The sequence below is a fragment of the Herpailurus yagouaroundi genome, unplaced genomic scaffold (assembly GCF_014898765.1).
Source record: "Herpailurus yagouaroundi ecotype Mexico unplaced genomic scaffold, PumYag 198, whole genome shotgun sequence".
Classification (NCBI taxonomy): Eukaryota; Metazoa; Chordata; class Mammalia; order Carnivora; family Felidae; genus Herpailurus; species Herpailurus yagouaroundi.
Genome location: NW_024412429.1, coordinates 13,396,355 through 13,419,292, shown reverse-complemented (window position 1 = coordinate 13,419,292; position 22,938 = coordinate 13,396,355). Strand labels below are relative to the sequence as shown.

The 22,938-nt window shown below is 39.2% G+C and overlaps 1 protein-coding gene across 1 annotated transcript in view; it reads right to left on the bottom strand.

Annotated features, from left to right (window-relative positions):
- IPCEF1 (interaction protein for cytohesin exchange factors 1) overlaps positions 1-22,659 on the bottom strand; it is a 185,138-nt gene extending 162,479 nt beyond the window's left edge. Inside the window, exons 1-2 of the mRNA XM_040448829.1 lie at positions 22,554-22,659; positions 3,641-3,722 (exon numbers count right to left, since the gene is read on the bottom strand). The gene's annotated coding sequence lies outside the window, so the exon portion shown is untranslated. The remainder of the gene's footprint in view (positions 1-3,640; positions 3,723-22,553) is intronic.
- Between the last annotated feature and the right edge of the window lie 279 nt (positions 22,660-22,938).

The following is a 22,938-nucleotide window of genomic DNA, read 5'->3' as shown; positions in this document are numbered from 1 at the left end:
AACACCATCTAATAAAATGCCATCCATGAAAAAAACTTGCAGCTAACATCATATTTATGGTAAAATATTAAATACTCCCCTATGGTTAGGAACAAAGCAAAGGATTTCTCATCTTGCTACTTCTGTCTATCCTTGTGTGGGTAGTGATAGGTGGTATAATACGGTAAGAAGAAAAAAATAATAAAAGACTTAGAGATTTAGAAGAGAAAAGACAAAACTGTTTCCTAAAGAAAATCTTAAGGAAAATCAAAACATTGCTTAGAAAATCCTAAGAAATCCTCATAGAAAATCCTAATAACATTGCTTAGAAAATCCTAAGAAATCCACGTAGAAAATCCTAATAAATATTCTTTAAAAAAAAAATCTTAAAAGTAATCATTGAATTTACCATGGTCACAGGATAAAAGATTAATATAAAAATTATATTATATTTCTGTGTAGTAGCAAAAAATTGGGAAATAACATTTGAAAAACAATTCCCTTTACAATATCATCAGAGAATAATTTGGCATAATTTTAACAAAAGCATGTAAAGTCTTTAAACTGAAGACTACTGTGACTTGCTGAGAGAAGATCTAAAGAAGACCTAAATAAATAGAGAGATATACTATGTTCGTGGATAAGACTTAATATTGTTCAGATGTCAATTCTCACCAAATTGGCTGGTATGGTCATTCACTCTCAATCAAAATCCCAGCAAGATATTTCTGTAGAAATTGACAAGCTGATTCTAAATTTTTTGTAGAAATGAAAATGCCTATAGTAGCAAAAATAATTTTGAAAAAGAAAAAGAAAGATGGAGGATTCATAGTACTTCTTAATTTCAAAACTTACTACAAAGCTAGAGAATCCAGACAATATGGCATTGCTACAAGAAAAGACAAATAGATCACTAATATGAAATAGAGAATCCAGAAATAAACTCACATCAGTCAATTTATTTTCAACAAAGAAACCAAAATAATTCAATAGGAAAATGGAAGGTGTTTTCTCTTTTCCTTTTCTTTTTCTTCCTTAAACACATCTGGAAATTTGTATACTCACTCATATGGGAAAAAGTAAATATCAACGTCTACTCATTCCACAAACATAACTTAATGTGAAATGCCTTATGTATCAAAAGTAAAAGCTATAACAATACTGTTTCTGGATGAAAACAGAGGATAATATCTTTACAGCCTCAGGGTAAGGAAAGATTTCTTAGATGTGACACAAACAGGGAAAAAACATAAAATAATTTGATAAATTAGATGAAATAAAAAAATAAAAACTGTTGTTCATCAAGATATCATAAGATAAAAAAGCAACTTATAGGCCAGGAGAAAATATTCATAATACATATATGTAACAGAAAGATTGTAGCCTGAATATATAAAAAGTCTTACAAATAGAAAAAAAAAAGAACAATCCAATTAAAAAATAGAAAATAAATTTGAACAAGCCCTTCACAAAAAAGGTATATAAATAGCCAATAAATACATGAGAATGTGCTCAATATTTCATCAAAGAAACACAAATTTTACTTTAACAGAATAACTAAAATCAATAGGGCTAACAACACTGAATACGGAGAATATGTAGAATAACCGTGATATGACAAACACTATGGGAAATGTTTGACTACACCTACCCTCCTAATTCCACTCCAAGTAATTACTCAAAGAAAAAAGAGTAAATGTCCTTAAAGCTATTCATAGCAACTTAACTCTAATAGCAAAAAGTTTGAAAAAATCAAATATTCATCAACAAAATAATGGATAAATACATTACCTTATATCCAAACAATGTACTTCTATTCGGCAATAAAAAAAATGAACCGCTGACACACAAAACAACATGAAGCATCTTAGAAACACATAAGAGTACCTACTATATGATTCCATCTACATGAAGTTCAAGATCAAAGGAAAACTAATCTATAGTGATAAAAATCAGAACAGTGGTTGCCTATATAGTGGGTGGAAATTTACAGGAAGGAAATTCAGGAAACCTTCTGGAATAATGGAAAAGTCCTAATTTCTGACTGGAGGTTATATAGATATATACATTCATAAAATCTAAAATTGCATGCTTAACAAGGAAGTGCTCAAAAAACAAACGGATAGAGATGGGTCAAAGGGACATATTAGCCAATCAGAAAAGAACTCAATTGCCAAGACCAGAACAATTTAAACAACAAAATAAATAACATATTATTGAATTCTAACTGAAAGTATAACAGACGTATTCATGAGTCCTTGCTGATATAAATAAAAGATTGAATAATAAATAAAGAAGAGGAGACAAATCCTTATGACAGAATTCCAAATAATACATACAGATACCATTCCTCCAAGAAGTGAAGCTAAATTTGCTTCCAAAGAAGAGAGTATGAAAAAAGAAAAGCAGTAACTCCTGATATGGTGCATCACCCTCCTTGTGCATATGAAAAACTCAAATTAATGTACATTGAGCCAGAATTAAGTGGAAAATAAATTACTTTCCTGAAACTTGATTCCTTTAATTTTTAAAAAAATTCTTAATCTTTATTTATTTTTGAGAGAGGCACAGAGTGTGAGCAGGGGAGGAGCAGAGAGAGAGGGAGACACAGAATCTGAAGCAGGCTCCAGGCCCCGAGCTGTCAGCACAGAGCCCGACGTGGGGCTTGAACTCACATACCGTGAGATCATGACCTGAGCTGAAGTCAGATGCTCAACGGACTGAGCCACCCAGGTGCCCCCAAACTTGATTCCTTTAAAAGTTCAATACTCTTTTCCCCATGGCATATAATCCAGAGGTTATCAAACTATCTACAGTTTGAGGGCACCTGGCTAAGTGTCTGACTGTTAATCTTGGCTCAAGTCAAGATCTCCTGGTTAGTGGATTCAAGCCCCACATCATGCTCTGTGCAGGCAGCATGGAGCCTGCTTGGGAATCTCTCTCTCCCTCTCTCTCTCTGTCCCTCCTCTGCTCCTGTGCATGCCTCCTCCCTCCCCCTTTCTCTTTCTCTCTCAAAAATAAGTAAATAAACTTTAAAAAGAAACTGAAAAAATGAACTGTCTACAGTTTGAAGGGGCCAGTTTTTCTTTTGAATTCTAATCCATTGCAGACTGATACTTCTATAAAAGACAAATTAATTACCAGAAAAATAAAATTTTTAAAAGGCACACAAGCTACAAGAACTCAAAATTTCATTAGATTTAATAAACAAAATTGCTGTGTTGAGTTGGTAGAAAATTTCTAGAGTTACTCTCAATTTCTGAATGTATTTCATCATGGATCAGTAATTTTGTGAACTGGCACTGGTCCACAGACCACATTATTTTTTAAGTTTATTTATTTGTGTGTGTGTGTGTGTGTGTGTGTGTGTGTGTGTACAAGCAGGGGAGGGGCAGAGAGAGAGGGAGAGAGAACCCCAAGCAAGCTCCACACTGTCACCTCAGAGCCCGACGTGGGGCTTGAACCCACAAACCATGAGATCATGTCCTGAGCCAAAACCAAGAGTCAGACATTTAACCAGCTGAGCCACCCAGGCGCCCCCCACAGACCACATTCGGAGAAGGAATTATACAGTTTGCAATGTAAGAAAGAGAAGGATTCATTAATTCACTTCATTCATTCATTCATTCATTCATTCAATAAATACATGTCAAGTGCTTACCATGTGTCGAGTACCGCCACAGGCAATAGGGAATCAGTGTGAATATGACCTACAACATCCCTAATCTCTTGAAGTTTATAATCTGGAAAAAAAAAGAAAGATATACTTTTTTTAAAAACCTAATAATTAAATCACCTGGGGAAAATATCAGAAAGTAGTATCAGGGACAAAGGGATAGAAAAGTGTGATAGTGTCTGGGTGGCTCTTTTGGATTGAGGATCAGGGAGAACTTCTCTAAGAGGCTGACACTTGACTAAGATCTAAATGATTAGAAAAGATTTGGCTGTGTTAAGTTCAAACGGAAGAGTATCACAGGCAGAGGAAACAAGTGGTGCAAAACTCCTCCTAGGTACTTCCATTTCCAGCAAGATGGAGTGACAGATACAGGATTCACCCTCCTTCCCGAAACAACAACAAAAATTGGACAAACTATATGAAACAATGGCTTTCATGACATTGGAAGTCAGGAAATGTAGGACAGTGGTCCCTGAGAGATAGGAAACCAGTGAGGTAAGCCTCATGATCACTTCAGTTTAGGGCATGGAGAAGCTTTCAGTCCCCAGAGAAATGGGGGGAACACTAGGTAGAGTGTAGAGGTCCTTCTGAGTTGAGAAAACTTTGCTGGGAACACCAAAGCAATCAGAGTTCACAGGGCAGAGGAATAGAGAAAAGATAGCTATACAGAAAAAAGACTTCAAGAGATTTGCAGAGGATCTCCATTAAGTATTCACAAGGAGTAATAGTTAATAAGCCAACAAAGGACATGAAATAAAATTGTAAAAAATATACAATTAATCACAAAGAAGACAGAATAAGGGCACCTGGATGACTCAGTTATTTGAGTGTCTGATTCTGGATTTCGGCTTCAGTCATGATTCCAGCATGGTAGGATCAAGCCCCACTTTGGGCTCCATGCTAAGTGTGGGGCTTGCTTAGATTCTTAGATTCTTAGAGTCTCTCTCTCTCCTCCTCTCTCTCTCTCTCTCTCTCTCTCCCCCCAACTCGCTGCCCCTGACCCCTCCTCACGTTATCTCTAAAACAAACAAACAAAAAGAACAAAAAACAAAGAAGACAGAATTAAAGGAAAGAGGACAAAAAAATCAACATGACAAATAGAAAGCAAATAGCAATATGCTACGTTTAAAACCAACTGCATAAATAATCACATTTAATGTAAATGCTCTAAGACTCCATTAAAAGATGGAGATTGTCAAATTGGATATAAATAAGCAATATCCAACTGTGACCTACAAGAAATGTATCAAAAATGAAGACGCAAATAGGTTAAGAGAAAGGATAGAAAAATTATAAACCATGGTAACAATCAAAAGAAAGCTATGTTAATATCAAATTGTACCTAGGGCAAAGTATATTAGCTGGGACATAAAGGGGCATTTCATAATGCCAAAGGGGTTGATTCATCAAGAAGATCCAAAAACCCTATGCCTTTGGGTTTTTTTAAGTTTATTTACTTATTTTGAAAGTGAGAACTGGGAGGGGCAGAGAGAGAGGGAGAGAGAGAATCCCAAGCAGGCTCCACACTGTCCACAGAGCCTGATGAGGGACTCGAATTGACACACCAATCATGAGCTGAGCCAAAATCAAGAGTCTGGTTAACCAACTGAGCCACCCAGGCACCCTAAAGCCCTACAAGTTTAAGCAGATAGTAACAGAGCTTCAAAATACATGTAGCAAAAACTGATAAAAACTGCCAGAAAAAAAATAGAAAACTCACCGTTACAGTCAGAGATTTCAGCGCCTTTCTCTGCTGCCACCAGTGATACATTTGTTACAACTAACATCTCATTATTATCCAAAATCCATAGTTTACATGACTGTTCACTCTTGGTGCTGTACATTTTATGGGTTTTGAAAAATCTATAATGGCACGTATCCACCAGTAGAGTAACATACAGAATATTTTCATTGCCCTGAAAGTCCTCTCCTTGGGGCGCCTGGGTGGCGCAGTCAGTTAAGCGTCCGACTTCAGCCAGGTCACGATCTCGCGGTCCGTGAGTTCGAGCCCTGCGTCAGGCTCTGGGCTGATGGCTCAGAGCCTGGAGCCTGTTTCTGATTCTGTGTCTCCCTCTCTCTCTGCCCCTCCCCCGTTCATGCTCTGTCTCTCTCTGTTCCAAAAATAAATAAACGTTGAAAAAAAAAATTAAAAAAAAAAAAAAAAGAAAGTCCTCTCCTTAACCCCACCCCATCAACCTCTGTTTTTTTACTGTCTTCATAGTTTTGCATTTTCCAGAATGTCATACAGTTAGAATCATACAGTAGTAGCCTTTTCAAAACTGGCTTCTTTAACTTAGAAGATTCATTTAAGGTTCCTCCATGCTTTTTCATGGCTGGATAGCTCATATCCATTTAGCACTTAATAACATTCCATTGTCTGGATAGGCCACAGTTTGTTTATCCATTCCCCTAGTAAGGAAATCTTGGTTATTTCCAAGTTTTGGCAACTGTGAACAAAGTTTCTATAAATATCTGTTGTGCAGATTTTTGTGTGGACGTAAGTTGTCAAGTCCTTTGGATAAATACCACAGAGTGCAATTGAAGGATAGTATGGTAAGGATAGGTTTTGTTCTGTAAGAAACCGCCAAACTCCCTTCCAAAATAGCTGTGCTCTTTTTCAGTCGCATCATCAACGCATGAGAGTTCCTGTTGCTCCACTCCCCCACTGGCATTTGGTGTTGTCAGTGGTCTGGGTTTGGGCCATTCTAATGGGTTGTTTTAATTTGCATTTTCCTGAACAACAGTAAGATGCTAGGCATCTTTCATATGCTTATTTGTCTTCTGTATCTTTGAGGAGGTGTATACGCAAATATTTTGCCCATTTTTTAATTGTGTTGTTTGTTTTCTTTTTGTTGAGTTTTAAGCATTCCTTGTATATTTTGGATAGCAGTCCTTTATCAGATATGCCTTTTGCAAATATTTTCCCAAGTCTGTGGCTTGTCTTCTCATTCTCCGGCAATGATTATACATTTTAATGCAGCATCTTTTAACACTAGCTGTGCCTTTGATTCACCAAGTCTAGCCAGGTATATATTGAAAAATAAGATAAAAATAAAAATATTGCCAGGAACACAAAATAACAAAATACACTAATACATACTGTCATCCAAGCATTTGCTTCTATATTCTCTCTATGCTGAGAAAATGTTAAAAATCCACTTAGACTTAGAAAATGGACAAAATGAGTTCTGCTGAGGTTGTTCTTCAGTGAGTCAGATTTTTCTGTGTGATTGTAGGCACCCTTCGAGATCACAGAGTGGAGAGTAACAGAAAGATAATGAGAAGGGAAATAGAATTATATCATTTGATATTTTGCTCCCAGCAATCATTACTGTTACAGCATTTTAAAATTGTGGAGACTTTTAAGTTTTCCTTTAGGGAAATGATTGTTGGTTTTAATTGTTGAAAGTAATGTGAGGGATCATTCCCACATACGCAGTTGTTAAACTGAAAGGAATGAAAATTTCCAGTCTTTTATCAGGTGAAAAATGTCCAGATCCCGCCTATCAGGTCATCTTCCCCACTCTTCCCTATCTACTTTCGTAAGTTTGGAATTTTCCATAATAATAAAGGTAAATTTTTTTTGAGAGAGAAAGAGCATGAGCAGGTGAGGGGCAGAGAGATGGGGAGAGAGAGAATACCAAGCAGGCTCTGCACTGTGAGCGTGGACCCAATGTGGGGCTCAGTCTCACGACTGCGAGATCATGGCCAAGACTGAGAGAAGGACACTCAACCAACTGAGCCACCCAGGTACCCCCAAAGTTAGATTATTTTTAATGAATGCTTAAATATATTGAAATTTATTAATGTGGCTTATTCAACTGATGAACCATGTGGAAAACATCTATCAAAGCTTTCATCAAAGAAAATTTGAGGTAAGCCAAAGATTTAAATATATAAGATAAAGTAATAAAACTATGAGAAGTAAATATAGGGCAATTTCTTCCTTTTTGGAGAGGAGAACGCTTTCTAAGCAATACACAAAACCCAAATTCCAGAAAGATTAGTGAGTTAAGACTGTATAAAAAAATGTTTTTTTCTGCACAGAAAAAAATACCAAACAAAGTCAAAATACAAATGATCAACTGGGAAAAATATTTCAACACATATGACAATGAGCTCATTTCCTTCATATATAAAGACCTCTTACAAATCAGTTATAAAAGGCCATTAAACCAACAGAAAAAAATGACAAAGAACTTAGAGGCAGTTCATAGAAAAGAAACACAAATGGTTTATAACATGAAATCATCAAGAAATGAAAAGTAAAATGTCAGTGTTATACAGTTTTTCATTTATTGGAAGCAATTCTTAAAATCTATGTCATTAAGATAGATATTTAAGTGAAAAAAAAAAAAACAAGATATAGACCAATCTATACAGTGTGCCTCTACCTGTTTAAAAACAACTATATTTATAAATATGTGTGTAGGGGCGCTTCGGTGGCTCGGTCAGTTAGGCTTCTGACCCTTGATTTTGGCCCAGGTCAGGATTCTGGGGTCATGGGAGTGAGCCCGACCATGGCCTCCACACTGAGCATGGAGCCTACCTAAGATTCTCTCTCTCTCCCCTTGCCCCTCTCCCACTTGCATGTGATCTCTCTCTAAAAAAAATAAAAAATAAATATATGTGCGTATATACATATATATGTATGCATGCTTAGATTTGCATAGAACATTCTAGAAGAACATTATGCAAACTGGTTACTGTGGTTTCTTCCATGGTGGGAGTCTGGAAATTTTGGATGAAGAATAAATATAACTTTTCAACCTGTGTTTTTCCATAACGTTTAAAATTTTTTTTTGAGGGGAGGGCACAAGTGAGCAAGGGACAGAGAAAGAGAGGGAGAGAGAGAGGGAGAAGCGGGGCTCACTGAAGTGAGGCATGAGCTCACCCTAAGCCGGGCTCAAACTCACGAACCATGAGATCATGACCTGAGCCGAAGTCAGATGCTTAACCAACTGAGCCACCAAGGCGCCCAAGTAATGTTTAAATTTTTAAATGAATGTCTGCATCACCTTATCAGTGAAGTATAATTAATAAAACAAACTAAATTATTTTATTCAACAAGTATTTTCTGAGCATCTGTTTTATACCACTCACTCTTTTAAGCACTGGGAGTACAGGTAGTGGACAAAAACGTGAGTCTCTGTCCTCAGCTCTAATGTGCTCCTGGGGGGAAAATAATAAAAGTCTCTGTCGAATTCTGTTCAGTCTAGTAATTTTGACCACAATTTCATGAACATTTCCTTTGGACGTCCCTTTGAAAGGGCGGACCTACGAGGGCCGACTCCATCTTGTTCTGTGTCCTTCACCTTGACCATGCCTCCTCCCCTTGAGTAACCTCCCGCTCACCTGCCTCACAGGACTCCGACCCTTCCCCAGCCAATCGGCTGAGGCCACAGCCATTACCTCACCAAGTGCCCCTAGGCCCCAATAAAACCTTTGTCCTTTTGAAACTCGCTCTCTCTCCCCAGTATCTCACCGCTGCATCGTCGGTGCAGGTAGGGGATTGAGCTTGAGCTAGCTCGAATAAAGGCTCTTTGCTTTTGCATCGGACTCGGCTCCCTGGCGGTCTTTGGGGATCACGAATTCTGGGCATAACACCTTGTTTTATTTAAGTGAATATATTCAATTTCATATAACATAGTTACTATAGTTTCTTATTGATACAATCGTCATTGTCATAATTTGGATAGACTTTGCTGACTTAGGAGAAGCAAGACAAGGTTCATCCTTTATGCCTCCACATGTATTCATAATGTTTACGAATTTTGTGCTCCTTGCAACAAAACATTGCTCATTCTCTATCTTTGTTTTACAGTTTACATATTGAGAGTTAAGAAACTTCTCACTCCCTTGCCACTTAATTTGTTTTTTTAGGATTTAAACCTAATTTATGCCCTGAGGATTCAGAACAAAGACAATTCCAAAGTCACTTACTATTCTCATTTCCATTGCATCTCCATATCTTTTCCCCTAGATATAAACAATTAGGCCAACAAAAATGTAAAATTACGGCTGTCAAGACTGTTTCACTTGTTTAAAAAATGCATATTTCGGTTAAATGATGGAGTCAGTAAAAGAACAATGTTTCTAAAGCATGTTTAATGAACCCTAAGATTGTTCTGTTCTGCCAGGAAGGTAGTTCCTTGGCCAATAAATTGGGGAAAGCTGCTTATTAAATTTCCCTACAACTAAACATTTTCTCCTCGTTGGGGATTTATAACACATGTCAGCATATCAGTGGCCCTAAAAAAAAATCCCTCAGTGAAGAAGTTTGCCTAATTTTTTTTTTTCAACATTTATTTATTTTTGGGACAGAGAGAGACAGAGCATGAACGGGGGCGGGGCAGAGAGAGAGGGAGACACAGAATCGGAAACAGGCTCCAGGCTCTGAGCCATCAGCCCAGAGCCTGACGCGGGGCTTGAACTCACGGACCGCGAGATAGTGACCTGGCTGAAGTCGGACGCTTAACCGACTGCGCCACCCAGGCGCCCCAGTTTGCCTAATTTTTGAGCCTCTCTATCTTCCTCTCTTCTCTCTGCCACAAGTTAGCAATATGACCTCAAGAAAGACTCAGATTCTCTCCAGCCTCACAGTTCCTATGTCTAAAATCCAAGTGTTGATGCCAGGTGATGTGTGAGGTTCCCATTCTACTTTATCATTCTAGATTCTTGGTTTCACCTGAGAAAAATTAAGCAACTTAGACATTCAGTGCTGTTGAATTATTCAAAACACTGTCAAGTAAAAAACTATCAGCTATTAGGGAATTCCAATGTATGCTTTAAGATTGATTAATGTGATGGGGAGTGATACTCAACCTAAAACACAGACTGGTGCATCATAAATAGCAAGCCAAAATAGTTTAAAGCTCTTTTCAAGGCTACTAAGCATAACCTCAGAAGACGACATAAAGAAATACTCTTTTTTTTTTTTTAATTTTTTTTTAACGTTTATTTTTTTTGGGACAGAGAGAGACAGAGCATGAACGGGGGAGGGGCAGAGAGAGAGGGAGACACAGAATCAGAAACAGGCTCCAGGCTCTGAGCCATCAGCCCAGAGCCTGACGCGGGGCTCGAACTCACGGACCGCGAGATCGTGACCTGGCTGAAGTCGGACGCTTAACGGACTGCGCGCCACCCAGGCGCCCCAAGAAATACTCTTAGACACCAAGCGGCACAAAAAAGTATTCATTTAGGATCTAATTTTTTCTGAGAAACAGAAAAAAAGTTTAAAGTTACCTTTTTGAAGAAACAACTAAGAGTAATATTTATGAGTAACTATTCACATGAACAACTTTGTCATGACTTCCTAGATCAGTCCTACAAAAAAGAAAATAGGATTCTCTGCTCATTTGAGTGCCAAATAGTTCCATGCTAGCGTTGTGTTATGAAAGGTCAAATGCCTCCAAAGACTGAAGAAACAAATGATAAAAAGAATAGATTTCCGGACAAGTCTATGCTAGTTAAGTCATCTCCTGACATCAGAGGAATTTATATTCTCAGCTCAAATCAGGACCAGTTTCAATTTTGAATCTTTGTTTTCCTCTCCACAAATTCTAGAGCACTTTTTGGCCCCGCTCTGGAATCCATGCTGCTAAAATTTTGTATTAGCTCATAGCTAACCCAAAGTTTCCATCTGTATGAATTACAGCACAACATACCTCTGTCTCAAGGAGCACTCTCTTGTTTCCCAGGCAAGAAGAAAATGAAAAGACGAAGTATGTGTGGGGTGGGAAGAACTGAAATTCCATATTACCAACCAGAATACTTCCTCGTAGGGATAATCCCCTCTGACACAACACGTCAATAACCAATAACAACAAATGCAGCATCCAATTTTTTTTAAGTATGCTACAAAGGAGATCCAATTCAAACCACTCCCCCAGAACAAAATATGATGGGAAACAACCTTCCTTTTTAATAGAATACCAACAGGACATTTGAAATTATAGCCTCCCTTTCAACTAACACTCTGCCCAAGAAAGTTCTACTGGTTGCAACTCTAAAACCAATCCAAGAATTTTCTCTTACAGTGCCCTTTACGAGTATGTTCAGCCACGGAGCCAGGTTTCCTAAGTGCTGCTTACCTCTTGACTTGTATCACTAGACATTGCCTCCGAGACTCCCAGGGGCAAAAATAGCCTTGCTTAGTTCTGAAGTTTGACACAGCTTTTTCCACAGTCTATTAGCTAAAGGTGAACCTTAATAAATGAATCTTTTGTTTCCATGTTTTAAAGACACAGCTCCCACCAAGAACATTCTGCTACAATTTCATTAATTCACATTTATACACATGCAACTAAACAATCAAGGACCATGACATTTTCATACCTGATACCCTGCCAGACATTTGGCCTACTGATAACTTTTTATGAAGCAAATTCAACTTCTGGGGAAAGCCTGTGAATGATAAGTAGTTATCTGAGAGTCTAAGCTTAATAAATCAAGAAGATAAAATTGGTTGTTTTGTGTGTGTGTATTTAAAAACTTTCTGATTAAAAAATCTTGAAAAAGTTTGAAGAGATTCTCTCCTTCAGGGATTTAAGCATTTTGTGGAAGTTCTGAGGCAATTCCCACCTCTTCTATGCCAGTTAAGAGTGCCCTTCTCCACCTCCATCTTGTGCAGACTTCCAAATCATCAAGCCTTTGACAGAAAGACATTTAAAATGAGGAAAACTGAAATAACCTTACAAAATAAGTGATGCAGTCTTTGCTGTTGGGCAGTTAATATTTAGAGGGTCTAGATCAGGCATTCGTCACCTCAAGGTTGGGTATGTAGGCCAGCTGGGTTGGCGATCTGAATTAGCTCTCAGTTGGAAAGATCTGACTGGCTAATGCACACATTGGTGTTAGTAACTCATAACAACGTAAAGACCTTTCTCTTCTAAGAATGTGTCCATTTTAACCCAGATATAACAGCGCAGAACATCTAGGACTAAAGAAATCTAGGCAGTGAACTGAGTGTTATTTCCAGCAAGCTATGCATAGCAATCACAACAAGCTATACACAGAAATCACAAAATCTCTTTGGATTTCGGCTCTCTATCCATTAAGTGGCAGCATTAGAGTAAATGGGGTCTAAATTCCCTCTTAGCTAAAATAGGTTTGGCATCTGATTCTATGGTGTGACATTGACACCAGGCACCTGAGACAGACGAGTAGGGGCCTCCCAACCTACGCAAGTGTAAGGTTAAGAATACTTGCCTGATGGGATAACCCACTGAGGGGTAGAAAATGATTAGACTTGAACTCAAACTTCACCTTGATGATAAATCAGTAGAGACAACTTATTAATAAAGGCCAGGCAATAGAATGCTCCAAAGGGGGAAAACCTCCTGTAGGAGACAGTAAACTAGAGTGCAAGACTCAGCTCAGCCATTTCTGGCTTGGACACACCATGGAACCATTCTGAGCCTCAGTTTCCTCAATGGATGTGTTACTATCTGGCCCACATACGGACAGCACAAAGTCTTTGTATCAATATAAGAAAACGCACATACACAACGCTCAGTTAATTGTAAAGCAGCCACAGCGCAGAGCTTCCACGTGAATAGGCATTTAGGATTTAGAAGGACATCTCCCTGTGAAAGAACAGAACAAAAACAAAAAAGCTAGAAAAACATTTTTGAAGAAGCAGCTTCCTACTTGCCCAATCCTAAGCTATAGACACTGAAACGTCCATAGGTGAAACTTCCCCAGGCTCACCAAGAGAATAGAGGAGACTGTCAATGGAAAGGTCTCCATAATAAAAAGACTGCTAAACCTAAGTCTTTGTCGTACTTGCTCAACGCCCCGGAGGATGCAAGCCAAAGAATCACAGGATCTTTCCTTTACACCAGGAGACCGGACACATGCTGAGGAGGCAAGCACAGGGTAGAGCCCAGTGGAGACATTAGTCCACGGTGGCTGAGTAATCATAAAGAAGAGGTACAGAATCTGGGGGTAGGTGGGAAGAAAAGCTATTTGGCCACAGCCAAGACTGCCTGGGGACTATTGATTGGGGTGAACAGGGGAAAAAAGAAGAAAGTTTTTCTTACCTGAATGACCAGCTGGCCAGGAAGAGAAGTATTAGATACCAAAGCTAACTTGACCCAGGGACAAGCACAAGTACACAATATCAATGTGTAAGACAGTATGATCGGACAAAGTGCTGTCAACCCCTAAATGAGGGAAGAAGAGAATCTAATGGCTGTTCTAAACATGACACCTAACCAAGTTCATTTGTTTTGATCAGCTTTCCACGAATTTTCGGAAGAGTATAAGAAAAACATCCCAAGAATGTTGGGTAAAAATTCAACTTTAAACATGACGATAAATAATGTCAGTGCATATGGGCAACCCTGCTGCCAAGAAGAAACTGAGTGGGGAACCAGAGTTAGATCAAGACTGGAAGGATGTGTGTTCTGATCATTTTGTTGAACAACAGTTCAAAAATTTGAAGCCAGGGAATTTCCCAAGAGAGAAACTCTAGAGGCAGCAAGACAGAGAGCCAAGAAGTAAATCAGAGTAGACGCTATAGTTGAAAGGCTTAGGGAGAAATTTAAGAGAGATAGAGCATAATGCCTTAAGGTAGAAGTGGTAGAAAGCCCTGAGTCCTGAAGTCTTATAGAAGTGATAATTTGGATATATGATCCATCCTGAAGAGCTGAATCCAGGAGGATGAGTACAGAGAAAGGCCCCACATTGGACCAAAGTGGAGCCTTTGAGAGCAATGGTAAGAAACACGAGCCTGTGGGGCATAGACAGAGGTCCTCCATGCCCGAAGTCAGTCCAGGATCAGGAAGGGAAGCTCTTGCCGGTTGGCTCCCAACGCAAAGCACACAGGAGTCGATACTGAATGCAAAGTAAAAATGACCACACCCCATGTCTAGAATGCTGCTGCTAGGAAGAATACCAAAACTTGAAAGCAAAGTCACCTCAGAGAGCATCCCTGAGGCTTACTTGCTCTGCTCACTTACTCTGCTTTGGTAAATGCTCTGGTGTCTCCTCGCACTAGCTTGCTGGCTTCTCAGCTCCAAATAGCTGGCGTTCCTCTCAAGGCAATGGATTTATTTGTACATAACTTTGGAACGTTTACGAGTGTTCACAAAATGAAACTAAATGGTACTCTTGTCCTAGCTCAAACCTTGTTTGACAATTCTCTCTCAAGTCCCCATTACCTACGCAAAAGTGGCTCTACTTGATTAATCAAGTTGAAAACCCAGCTACGGGAAATCTCGGCAGTTTGTGTTCCAGGGTGAAATCTAGTTCTAGCTGGAAAACTTTGGCCACATTTGACCAAGACAGTTCAAGTTCAGATCCTTCTCTTTGACAGATGGCTGTAACTAAATCTAGCCAAGAAAAGGTACTGTTAATTCATATGATATAAGGGACCTTAAAAGGTATTCTTGTTGGTTCTCTTGCAATAAAACACCTGGAAAATATTAGGTATTCAATAGGCATGTGGTAAATGTTGAATATTCAAAAACAGGCTCCCATCACATTATATGATTTACATTCAAACTCACTAGTGAGAACAATCATTTGCCTTTTTTTTTTTTTTTTTTTTTTTTTTTTTTGGCCAGGATGGCAAGAGAGTGTAGGATTTATGGTCCAACAAGGAACCAGAAAATAAGGCTTCTAGCAAAATTTGCTTCAGACTTTCAACAGGTGGAAAGAACAAGATCGTTATAACTGACCTGCAATTTAAGTGAATTGATAAAATGTTCTTGTTGCAACCATTAATTTGCTAAATGAGCAGAATCGTCAAATATGTTCCAGAAGCAAACCTCCCCAATACTATGCTATACTCTGCAGTATCCAAACAGAATAATCATAAACAAGTAGCCTAAAAAGTATGGTTTCTGTGTTGGAAGCCATTGGCTCAATTTTTGAAAAGATTAAAGGTCTTACATTAAACGTGACTTAGTGTAAGCTCACCACTTCTATTCTATAGGAATGAACAATGTTAAATTGAGGTTCCTGGGAAGTATTCTGAGTCAGCTTCGTTTCTTTCCTGAGAGGTCTGTATTTTCCTATTTTAAACCAAGGTTCAGTATCAATATACACATTTGCCCATAAGTAGTTAAGTGTTCTGTTTCTCTCTGACATTACAGAAGAGTGCACGAGACTCCTAAGAAAGCATTTTCCTCCATGAGAGGAAAAAAAGAACTCCTACCCTGTTCAAATTTGAAATCAAATTTCACAAATTTCTGCCGAGCATTTTCAAAGAGAGTATATAAAATGAATAACAAGTCTAAAGAAAACTAACTATGGATCAATTAAAAAGGGAAGCAAAACTATATTTTTAGTTTTGTGCAGATTAAGTGATTAGCCTCACACAATGATGTTTGCCTACTAAAAGAATGTTGTTCTCCTAGGGGTAATTATGGTAATAAGAATTAGGGTAATTTAAACTCTATTGAAAAAGGGATTTAAGAGATTTTTTAAGGAGATTCTTATGTTGCAGAGAAACCCAAGAATATGCTTGAAATCCTGGTTATTTATGCTGTCATTAATAGCTATGCAGGTACCGCATTAATTTTATGTATCAAAGGGATCAACAATTATAGATTAACCCACTATAATCACCTGATATCTCTTTAACTGGAGAGTTTCCATTTGCTAGATGCTTAGATTGCAGTTGTAGATTTTATACTGATGGTACCAAAGTACCATCACATTACATTATTTTCCAAATCAGAATATTGAAACTTTTCTTCCAATATACAACTTGCGGAAGAAAATATCCTCCCAAGTAGTCACAAACGTTTCATGTCTAGCAAATGACCACATTGATCCAATAATCTGGAATCCCTAGCTAGATTCAATTTATGAAAGGATGCCCTTTTATGGATTTCACAACAGCCTGATTTTCATTTTGTAAATGTCTTTCATTGTTTAGTGCCTTTATTCATCTGCACTCAATGATGAAGTGACTACTGTTAAAGGCCCAATGCCACAGGTTAAATCAGATAAATGAGTCATGCCGGATCTGCTCCCTAAAAGTGCTTGCCAGCAATACGGATGAGTTTATCACTAGCACTTAAAATGACTTTTATTCTTTCCCCTTGTATGTTTTCTAGGGCTGTAGTAACAAAATCCTACCAACTGGGTGGCTCAAAACAACAAGAAATTATGCCTTCACAGTTCTGGAGACCAGAAGTCTGAAATCAAGATGTTGGCAGGGCTCTGCTCCCTCCTAAACTGTAAGGGAGAGTCCTTCCTTGCCTGTTCCTAGACTTCTGGTGCTGGGTGGCTATTCATTGGCATTCGTTTGCTTGCAGCTCTGTACCTCCAGTCTCTTGTTTTCATCATCACACGGCATTCTCCCTGTGCGGCTGTCTTTACAGGGCTGCCTTCTTATTAGGACATCAGTCGTATCGGATTAGGGGTCCAATCCATGATGAAACTCACTTTAATTCAACTAATGACAACCACAACTACTTTATTTTCAAATAAGGTCACGTTCTGAAGTACTGGGGGCTAGGGCCCCAGCATATCTTTTTAGGGGAGGGAGGCACAACTGAGCCAATAACACCCCCTAATACCTTTAATCCTCCTCTGCCACAAAGCTCTTGTATGCCAAATGAGTCTCCACATGGTCAGAAACTGGAATAGGAGTGAGGACAGAAGTCCCCATTGGTTTATAATGTGTTTGCTTTCTTCCACACCATATAGCATGCCAGTTGGGAATTTTTATCCCAGTTTTTATAGATGAGAAGACTCACATTAAATGGCTCAGTTGGTAGCACCCAACTGTTACACGCTACGGGCAGCCTGGGTCTCCTCACTTCTGGATCTCAGCTGTCCCCACTAATACATAGAGCCTAATATAAAGGCCCATCCAGTAGGAGTCCACTGACACTCAAAATGCAAATTGAATGTTTTCAAATCAGATAAGGTATTATTATAAAAGGGACCCAAGAAGAATCCTTGTGGTGATGAAACGGTGTACCTTGACTGGGGCTGTGGATAGCCCGGGGATGGTCCTGAGCGCCTTGAATGCCATTGTCCCCCGGGCCTCTTTCCTGCCTGCCAGTTTGGGTGATGGTCCCCACATAATCCCACCAGACTGCCTAGAAGTTGGCTACGGTGACAACCATACATGCCATCGTGTCAGGGCATGGGAAATTAGCTGAAGAAAAAGGAAAAATTCCTTTTTATTACCTCCTCAGTCAGGAAATGGAAAGGAAGTTCACTTAAAGAGATTTCAAAGTAAATGATGTATCTGCTCAGACCCACACTTTGCCTCCTAATTCTTGGTCTGGAACCACTAGTTTATGTAAGAAGATCTCTAGTGCGAATGAAAACAACAGAGGGCCCGGTAGCACAGTGGTCAGGCCACAGGGGAGACACACAGAGATCTGGGCTTGAGCCCCGTCTCTGCCCCTGCATTGTGTGGGGGTTTAGACAGAGTACTTTTCCTCTCTGGTCTTCAGGTTCACGGAGATGCCAACAGTGCTGTCTCTTAGGGTTGTTTCGAGCAGTGACTGAAATTGTCCATGTAAAGTAAAAGTGCCATTTATAGTGCCTGGAACACATAGCAAGTGTTCAATAATATCATTGGTCTTTATTCAGTGCTCCACACGTGAAATGTTCAGAAAATGCTACGGACTCAATTCAAAAGTCTTTTGTGCCTCTATTTCCAGTTCAGTTCATACTCCGCCCTGGGCTGTTTGGGCATGAGGTTTCTTGTCTGTTAGGTTAATTCTTGCATTTCTAATCTTAACTCATTTTCATTAATGTATTCAGACATTTTTGAAAGGGTTTATCCACATTCTAGTAATTGGGTGAATTTAAGCTAGCTGAATTTCACTTTTCAAATGCTTCTATTTCAACAGTCATTCAGTTTGGGAGCCCTGGCTTTGGCTCACAACTGTTCATCTTTTGCCTCTTTGGCAAATATCTCTCACTTGATAATTTCTGAGACAAAGGAGATTTGCTCACTACCTAGAAACCCAAATATTTGATTCCAGTTTAGTCTCTGATCAGCGACTCCTGCATAGTGACAGGCTGGCACCATGAGATGGGATGGCCAAGGCCCTACAACAAGAATTATTTCTTGACTTCACAAAAACGTTTTTCTGATCTCTCCCTATGTATGCCAAGATGGTAAAGATAAATCAATATGCCCTAAAAGAATTAATTTATCTTGGGGCAACTGGGTGGCTCAGATGGTTAAGCATCCGACTCTTGATTCTGGATCAGGTCATGATCTCTTGGTTCATAAGTTTGAGCTTGTGCCAAACAAGCTGCACTGTTAGTGCAGAACCTCACTGAGATCCTCTCTGTCTCTCCCTCCCTTTCCCTCCCTCCCTCTCTCTCTCTCTCTCTCTCTCTCTCTCTCTCTCAAAAATAAATAAATAAACATTTAAAAAAATTAAGTAATCTACTCTTATGCTGTCAAGTCTAATTTTAATTTAGAACTATTAACTATTGAATTCACTGTTGAACTTGCCAGAAAGTCATCAAATACAGGTTTAGAGGCAGTTACACATCATCCAAAGAAAATAACCCATTCTTATGTGATTATAGGCACTAATGAGACCAGTCAGTCCCAGGTAAGATCTTACTTGCTTATTCTCACTTCAGAGCTTTCACATTACTCCATACCAGTCTTAATCTCAAAAGGAATCCCCATACAAAGATTAAATAACACAAATTGTGTCATTTCTTAGATTGCAATGAACACAAACATCAGCACACTATAACTAAGAAGCTACTTTTGTTTCATTCATTCGTTTATTTTAAATTATTTATTTATTTTAGAAAGAGAGAGTGGGAACCAGGGAGAGAGGCAGAGGGAGAGAGGGAATCTTAAGCAGGCTCCACGCTAAGTGTGGAGCCCAACAAGGGGCTCGATCTTATGACTCTGGGATCATGAGCTGAGCTGAAATCAAGAGTCAGCCACTCAACCCACTGAGCCAACCAGGCACCCCTGCTTTTGTTTTGTTTTTGGTGGAAAATTAAAAGAGGGTTAAATTTTTGTTCACTTATTGTAATTCAACATTTACTTTGTATTCAGATGACTAAGGTAGTCCAGATATGCTCCACTAATGGAAAATTTGGAAAAACAATAGAAAAGTACAAAGACAAATGTAACTATCAGCTATAAATCCACTAATCATATAGTAACATTTAACATATTTACATCAATCTTGCTTCTCTACAATATTTTTTCATAGTTGACAAGGTTGTGCTTCTGCGTTTTTTGCTTAGCATTAATAAATGACAATACTTCCATAAGCATCACTGTATTGATGGTATTCCTTTATTTATTTATTTTTTATTTTTTAAAAAGATTTTTTAATGTTTATTTTTGAGAGAGAGAGACAGAGTGTGAGTAGGGGAGGGGCAGAGAGAGAGAGAGAGAGAGAGAGGGAAACAGAATCTGAAGCAGTTTCCAGGCTCTGAGCTGTCAGCACAGAGCCAATGTGGGGCTCGAACTCACCAACCATGAGATCACGACCTGAGCCAAAGTCGGATGCTCAACTGACTGAGCCACCCAGGTGCCCCTGGTATTCCTTTATTTAGATATACTGCCATGAGCTTAACTATCCTGATAATTAGGCTTATAACATTTATTTTTAATACATAATTTTTTAAAAGAATCATGCTTCTTTATGTAATTTAGAAAATACTGAAAAGCAAAAACAAGAAAAGATAGGGGCTCCTGGATGGCTCAGTTGGTTGAACACCTGGCTCTTAATTTTGACTCAGGTCATGATCCCACGGTCGTGAGATCGAGCTCCGCCTTGGGCTCCACGCTGAGTATGGAACCTGCTTGGGATTCTCTCTCTCCCTCCCTCTGCCCCTCTCCCCTGCTTGCACTCTCTCTCTCTCTCTCTCTCAAATAAAAATAGTCATTTGTAAAGAAGAAAAGATAAATGGGTAGTTAAATTTTTAAACGTAGCTGTGATGATTTGAAAGCTGAAGAAAATACCCTGACAACTGCCATCTCGTGAAGATCCACGAAGCAGCAGGCCCTGTGCCGTCGGATTTGTGATCTTTACTACAACCCAAAAAGCTCAGAGTGTTATAATCACTGCACTACGGGTCCAGAGTTCACAGAGCTAGTAAGAGATAAATACAGATTTTTAATAGCTGGATCTGACCCCAAGTTTATGTATTCTCCTGGCTGTGTCACACTGCTCTCCCATAACCACTCCGCTCGACCGCCATGTTTATGACCACCACCTCCAGTCTCCGCTGTATCTCCACCCTTAGGGTTTCTTATCTCCATCGCCATGTCTTTTGATCCCATCCCTACATACCTTTTCTTCTCTCTTCACCTTTATGTTCTCCTCCTGTCCCGCTTCCCTTTGACCTCCAACAAGCATTTCCTTAAGTATCAGGGTAACAGAGGTAAAGCAAAGGCTACCCTACGACGCTCATTGTATGAACAATCCCAATCATTTATCCATTCAACAAAAACTGAGAGCGTGCTATGTGGTACACACTGTTTTGAGTGCTCAGAGTATAGTAACTCCCCCATTTGTAGGATTGTTTTTAACACCAAGAGCTCATATTTTAAGGATTTTCTTCATTTTCACCATACGAAACACGCGTGCAAATTGTCAACCTGTGTTTGCGTTACCAGTTCACACAGACTAGCCGTCCATGCTGGATGGAAAGCAGAAGTGAGCCGTTCGAGAAGGATACGCGAGTCAAAAGGAAAGTCTCAGGCAATAGTCATGAAGTAATTTCTTATCGCTTATTGCCACAGAAAACTACCGCAGGCAAGAACTTCCTATTTCCATACTCAGCTGATGTGTATTTGCTTAATGCAGCTTGCCTGCAATAGTTTATACACAGACCCTCTCCACAAAACACCTTTGATATATAAGGAGAGGAAAGGAAGAAAATCAAAACATCGATTAAAGAATGAGTACCTCAACAAATACATACACTGAAGTACTATTCCTCCTCATTTGCCTGAAAGAAACCCATATTCTTTCTGTTCCTATTTTCTATGTAAAATTATTAGGGTAGAGGAATCAGGTTCTATATATGACTATGCAATGCCTAGGACAGTACTAGGAACATCCAGGCCCCTACAGACAAATAAAATCCACGACTACAGTCAAAGATGCCTTGGAGAGTGACAACTCTGGCTTCTGCAATTAAATTTCTTTCACATATACACAATCAAAGGAAAGCAAATGCTCCAAATGTACTTGGTAAAAACCTGGGAACCAACACTACCTAAATTCTCATTTTTATACAGGTATTTTTTCAAGCCTGTGAGCTTTACTGACAGTAAAATCCCTTCTAGCTGCCCGCGTACAAAAGGGGGATTCTCTACAGAGAACACAGCTTCACAAAAGAGGGTGGCCACAGAGTGTTTCCCCAAGCAACTCCTCAGGACCGAAACAAATGCTGAATTGTGCTTTTCTAAACCAAACCCTTGATCTGCAGTCCAAGCAACCGTCAATACAACATCCATTTAAGAAAGAGAAAAGAAGAATGAGCTTACAACCATTATCTAATTCTAAGAGAGCTAAAGAGTGACTTTAACACGGACTTCCCAGCAGCATGTTTATGAAGAGCTGAGCAAACATCTTATCCCGAGAGTCACATTTTATTTTTTTAATTTTTTTTTAAGTTTTTAAAATTTATTTTGAAGGGGAGGGGCAGAGAGAGAGAGAGAGAGAGAGAAAATCCAAAGAAGGCTTCCCGCTGTCAGCACAAGAACCTGATTCAGGTTTCGATCTCATGAACCATGAGATCATGACCTGAGCGGAAACCAAGAGTCGGATTGTTAACCGACTGAGTCATCCAGGTGCCCCCAAAGTCATATTTTAAAACTCATCACCATTCTGAAGAGAGTGCTAGCATAGCAATTCCTTTGCCATCTTGACAAGCCAAGCAATGACTTCTGATACATCAGCCAAGGAGTGACTTTACTTACATGCAAGAAAAAGAGGGTAAATCCAAGAGCTGGCTAGTTATCCCTGAATTCGGAACACTCATAATCCACTGAGGCAAAGGTTGAGGATTCCACTCTAAGCAACCACAGCTCTGGAGACTCAGTCTACGCAGGACTAGATTAGAAGCTGAGAACGGAGTAAAGCTCTTTCGAAAGAAGAGGAAGTATTTATCATCTCTACTTCCTCAATTTTCTTGTTCTTCCCTCTTATTGTTATTGATCCTTTCCTGGATTCCCAAATCCAGGGCACCATGCACACAAAGTGGGTGTGTCCCATCTATCTGACTTCACTTATCCCTAAACGCTGCACAGTGGATTCATTTCCCAGGACACATGTACAAAACACTACCTGGTGCTACTTTCCTGT